General features: G+C 41.5%; 1 long non-coding RNA gene across 2 annotated transcripts; it reads left to right on the top strand.

The window, feature by feature from the left end:
• Nucleotides 1-810: 810 nt before the first annotated feature.
• LOC309525710 lies at nucleotides 811-4,673 on the top strand. Of its 2 annotated transcripts, none has more exons than XR_014216498.1 (2): nucleotides 811-924; nucleotides 4,607-4,673. It is a non-coding gene; the product is annotated as an uncharacterized lncRNA (long non-coding RNA). The 2 variants fall into 2 exon arrangements; XR_014216499.1 differs by lacking the exon at nucleotides 811-924 and adding an exon at nucleotides 4,238-4,442.
• The last annotated feature ends 1,037 nt before the right edge of the window (nucleotides 4,674-5,710 follow it).

Here is a 5,710-nt window from a genome sequence, read left to right as displayed (position 1 = left end):
CCTACTTGGTACCTTCTGAAATATTACACAAACTGAAATACCTTTGAATTTGCACTTTTCCTAATTTTGTAAAAAAACAAAAACAAAAAAACCCCTCACGGATTAGAGTAAAGTGCATATATTTGTGAAAACAACATGCAAAAAAATGCATTATATTTTGGGATATTGTGTTTTTTTCTGTTAGGGGAAATTGCATACAAAAAAGTGCATATTGGACAAAATTCCCACTAAAGTACTGGTGAATTCTCTGGTGATGACTTTTTAAAAGACAAAAACATGCACACTGATATTCAAAAGTGGAGAACTGAATTTAAGATTGGGGAAATTGGAAAATGTGAGAAACTGAAATTGACCAGTTGGCCCATCCCTACTGCTTGAACTCATAATAATAATAATAATAATAATAATAATAATAATAATAATAATTTATTATTTGTACCCTGCCCATCTGGCTGGGTTTCCCCAGCCACTCTGGGCGGCTTCCATGGAAACAAAAAATACAGTAAAATATCACAGATTAAAAGCTTCCCTGAACAGGGCTGCCTGTTATAATGGTTATAAACCCTGAAACAGAACAGTGCACTAATCCCTGTGCTTCTTTTATTTTATTATTTTATTTAAAATGTGTCCATTTATTCTAAGTGGATAACATTATTTACTGGATGCAAAAAAGAAAAAAGAAAAAAGAAAAGAGTTGCAGCAAAATACTCTGGATTAAAAAAAAATCTCCCCACCGCATCCCATCTTGAAATCTCTTGCTTTTCACCTATAGAAGTCTGAAATCTGATGGCCTGCTTTGATGGCCACAACTATCTTCCTCATGCATTTCCTTTGTATCCTCCTTAGGAAATGGCAGGCTTAATCTATGGGGATCTGTGACGCTGAAGCTGCCAGTTTAAAGTAAATGAACATCTTTGAAAGCAGGTAAATGTTTGAAGATGCTCAATAGACTTGAGAGACAATGGATGAAGTGGGTTTTGCCTGATATCACAGCTACAATGCAACTATATATTTTTTTCTAGCCAAACAATGCTTTCGACAGGCACAACAGTTTCAGCTATATGAAGCAATTGTCATTGTAGCTTCATTACTTCCTTTCCTCTCTCCTCTGCCGTTGTGAGCTCTTATGTAAATTGGAAAGTCAAACTATAATCTTTGTAGCGTCAGTTCTTCCTCCAGGAACATCATCAGTGGTTTGACTGGAAATATTTGCCATGTTCAAAAATGCTTGAGTTCTAATGCAGCTGCAAGCCAAAGTGAAAAAACAACACACCACCGCAAACGTTTTGAAATGGTTTCACTCTTGAAAGCCCGCCACATGACTCCTCTCCAAGAAAAACACTGTTTCAGAGCGCTTAAAATGTTCTACAACCTATGCCTCTGCAACACTGAAGACAAGGATGTTTCTAAAAAATTTAGACTGCGTGTTACAAAAACACGAGGCCTAAAGTCCTTGCAGCAGTGAGGGCATTCTCATATCCTTTGCCATTGATTCTGCAAGTGATCATATACACACTTCAAACCAATTTAGCTCACTCTCAGAAAAGTTCTCAAGGACCGAGTTTCGTTTTGGATGATTCATATGTCTGAGAATCCATTCGGGGAGAGGGAATAGGCATTTGGAAGCTTTGCAATGAGTAAACTGGAAGATTTTACACCCTAAGGGTGCAGGCAAAGGGAGGGGGGGAGAGACTTGGGGCGAAAGTCTGTTCCTTTGGACTGCAAGGTTGGACTTTGCCCAGCAAAGCAATGCCAGAGGTAATAAGCTAATGGAGACTAATGATGAGCAAAAGGGCAGAAATGTGACCTATTTCTCACCAACGGTCTTTCCAAAACCATCAGCAATTCAGGTCAGAGATGAACAAACACGGAGAAATTTGAAAGCACATCCAAAAATAAGATCCCTATCTAAAATCATAAAGCTTTCCCCAGTCCTATAAAGGGGCCCCAATTCTCAAAACATTTTGTCTGTCCTTCCAAATGCAGTGGCTTGTTAAGTTTATTGGACTCGTGAATAAGATGGTCTACCCCATAGACTCCTTTTCCTAGACCAACCGGCTCCTCCCTTGCTAGTTTTAAGATACTGAGTAAAATCCATACTATTTTCCTGAGCACCGACTGACTCTTAAAAGAATTAGTACCTTTCATATTCATGGTATTAAATATTAGCATTAATATTTCTGTTCTAATAGATAGGCAATCTGGTAGGGTGGCCCCATGCCCTGCATTACATAGGACTTTGCTTAACAACAACAAACAACAACAACTTATTTATGCCTCGCCCATCTGGCTGGGTTTTCCCAGCCACTCTGGGCCGGCTCCCAACAGAATATTAAAAGCATGATAAAACATCAAACATTAAAAACTTGCAAATACAGGTCTGCCTATCTATTCAGATGTCTTCTAAAAGTCTGAGAGTTGTTTATTTCCTTGACATCTGATGGGAGGGCATTCCACAGGGTGGGCGCCACTACCGAGAAGGCCCTCTGTTTGGCTTGAAGGTGTCCTTTATATGATGGGCAACATGGATGAAGATCAAAAGATAAGGAGCCATAGGAAAGGAGAGCAGGAGGGGTCTCGAAGTTGCCCATCAACACTGGACAGCAACCAAGCAAGCACACCAGCCTGAGTTCATCCCACCATGATGAGGTGCATTGTATATCTATTTAATTTATAGCAATTATTTCCAATTTTCCATATATATGATCAATTGATCAATAGATAGAGATGGCAGAGACAGAGAGGTAGAGAGTTTGATATGGCGATAAGCAACTGACCACCCTATGGTTTTCCACCCATGAAACCTGTCATCACTTAGCTGGAGATGGTTGAGAATGAAACAAGGATGTTGTGCTTGCAAAGCATATAGTTTCTCACAAAAACACCCCCCCCATTAGCCCCAGCACCTTATGTTTTAGAACAGGCTTCCTCAACCTCAGCCCTACAAATATTTGTGGCCTACAACTCCCATGATCCCAAGCTAGCAGGACCAGTGGTCAGGGATGATGGGAATTGTAGTCTCAAAACATCTGGAGGGTGAGGTTGAGGAAGCCTGTTTTAGAAGATAAGGACAGGTAAAAAATTAAAAGGTAAAGGACCCCTAGACTGTTATGTCTAGTCAAAGGCGACTATGGGGTTGCGGCATTCATCTCACTTTCAGGCCGAGGGAGCCAGCGTTTGTCCACAGACAGCTTTCCAGGACATGTGGCCAGCATGACTAAACTGCTTCTGGCACAATGGAACACTGTGATGGAAACCAGAGTGCACGGAAACACTGTTTACGTTCCCGCCGCAGTGGTACCTATTTATCTACTTGCACTGGTGTGCTTTCAAACTGCTAGGTCTGCAGGAGCTGGGACAGAGCAACAGGAGCTCACCCTGTCTTAGGGATTTGAACTACTGACCTTCTGATCAGCAAGCCCAAGAAGCTCAGTGGTTTAGACCACAGCGCCGCCTGCATCCCAATTAAGGACAGGAAGAACTGTTGGATTGCAATAGATGTCCTCAAATGAACTGGTAACAACTTCACAACAATTTCAAATGGAAACAAAATGATTCAAGGGAGGTCCCACCCACCACTAAAAAAATAAAATAAAATACTCTCTCCTGTATCTAGTAAATATTCCATCCCTTCACCCCCCCACTTGACCCTTATCTTAGAGAAGAAACATTTTATTTAAGCTGTATGGTCAAGCTAGCTAATGAACTTTTCATTTGTTGCAGTGCAGCCAAAATTCTGAGTCACCAGAATTTTCCACTGCAGTGGGGCAGCACAGCACATTGTTAGAGTGTTTATAGTGTGCAAATCTGCCTCCTGGAGAGTAGGATTTTGGCCTAATTTCCGAAACCATGTTGTTCTTCCCCGACATGTTGAAAAACACTGCTCCAACCACCAAGAAATCCTGCTGGTGCTACAAGTCATAATGTGACGTTCAGGCAAAGCTGAGCATTGTACATCTTGCTCCTCTGAGTCAACACAGATCCTTTAAACTAAACTGCCATGTAAGCAAGATAGCATGTGTAGGATGGGAAATGAGAAACAGCTGCACTATAGAGCTTTGTAACCCAAAACCTGTTTATATATTGGATGTATAATCACTAGCAAGGGCCACACAGCGATTCTACAAAGGTCACTCTCCAGGGTGTCTAACTTTATGTTGGGCTGGCAATTTAGAGTACTGATTGTGGTACATTATTGCTGGGTGGGGGCGGGGAGGCAAGTAAGGGACTTGAAGAACTATTGTAGACACTATGAAAAATCAAACCAGTGCTTGCATGTTGAGTTCTCACTCCTGAAGATTTGGTAGAACTTCCATCATGCAGTGATGTCACAGTGTTAGGTATCCCTGCCTGCCCATTGGCTGGCAATGGCACAGAACTCTGTGATGTCACAACAGATATTGCAGAGGGGAAGCAGAAAATTAGACATGCAGTTATTTTTGGTGACAGCCGTACATCCGGTCATTGGGCTCCTTTCATGAGATACAGTTGTGTTCACCTCATGCAGGATTTTGGGGGGAGGGGGAGGGGGGACTTGGAGAGCGTGAGTTGCTTATCTCTGCTGTTTAGGCGAACATGATTCTCACTCCTTTTCCATTTCACCTAGGAAAAGCCAATTATTTTGGACCAAGAACTGTTAATTCTGGCAAATAAAATATAGCACAGACCAAGAATTTCAGTATCCAACGTTATTCCCTCCGGATCTGTTTCTTCTGGATGATGTTTCTGCATCTGTGTTCACTGGCTGCCTAACAACCCAACAACTGTGAAATGACTTCCTGTGTCTACCAGCCAGCCGCGTATTCCATGCACCCTCCAAGATAATTCTGATCAGCTGCTTTTCTAGGATGCGAAGGTGTTTTCTAGAACGATGACCCTGTCAAGCATTCTCCGTCTGAATTTCATTAACAGTATTCTCAAAGCGAAGTGAAAAATATGCATCTGGGGAACCATATATAATCTGAGTTATTCATACAAAATTATAAGCAAATACATCGACTAACTCCAAAATGCATCCACTCATCTCTGAAGATTTTGTTGCGCTTATTCATGCTGATACATCCTCCTAGCATGAGTACTATAAAGTCTTATTTGCTCTTTGTTAAGACTGCATCCCCCCTGCTCTCTCTGCACATGTTCCACTTGAGCAGGAATTAACTTTTACTTTAGATAGCATTTGATTGCAATTAAAGTTGTACCTTGGTTTTCAAACAGCTTAGTTCCTGAACATTTTGGCTCCCGAACGTTGCAAACCTGGAAGTGACTGTCCCAGTTTGTGAAATATTTTTGGAAGCCAAACGTCTGATGGGGCTTCCACGGCTTCTGATGAGCTGCAGGAGCTTCCTGCAGCCCATCAGAAGCCACAATTTGGTTTTTGAACATTTTAGAAGTCAAATAGACTTCTGGAACAGATTCTGTTCAACTTCCAAGGTACAACTGTATTTAATTATTAGTACCGTATTTTTCACTCTATATGATGCACCAGACCGCAAGACGCACCTAGTTTTTGGAGGAGGAAAATAAGAAAAAAAATATTCTGAATTTCACAAGCCAGAACAGCAAGAGGGATCGCTGCGCAGTGAAAGCAGCAATCCCTCTTGCTGTTCTGGCTTCTGGGATAGCTGCGCAGCCTGCATTCGCTCCATAAGACACACACACATTTCCCCTTTTTAGGAGGGAAAAAGTGAGTCTTATAGAGCAAAAAATATGG

The sequence above is a fragment of the Podarcis vaucheri genome (genome assembly GCF_965113315.1).
Source record: "Podarcis vaucheri genome assembly, chromosome: 1".
Taxonomy (NCBI): Eukaryota; Metazoa; Chordata; class Lepidosauria; order Squamata; family Lacertidae; genus Podarcis; species Podarcis vaucheri.
Note: the sequence above shows the minus strand (reverse complement) of the source record. Positions and strands in the feature narration are given on the sequence as shown.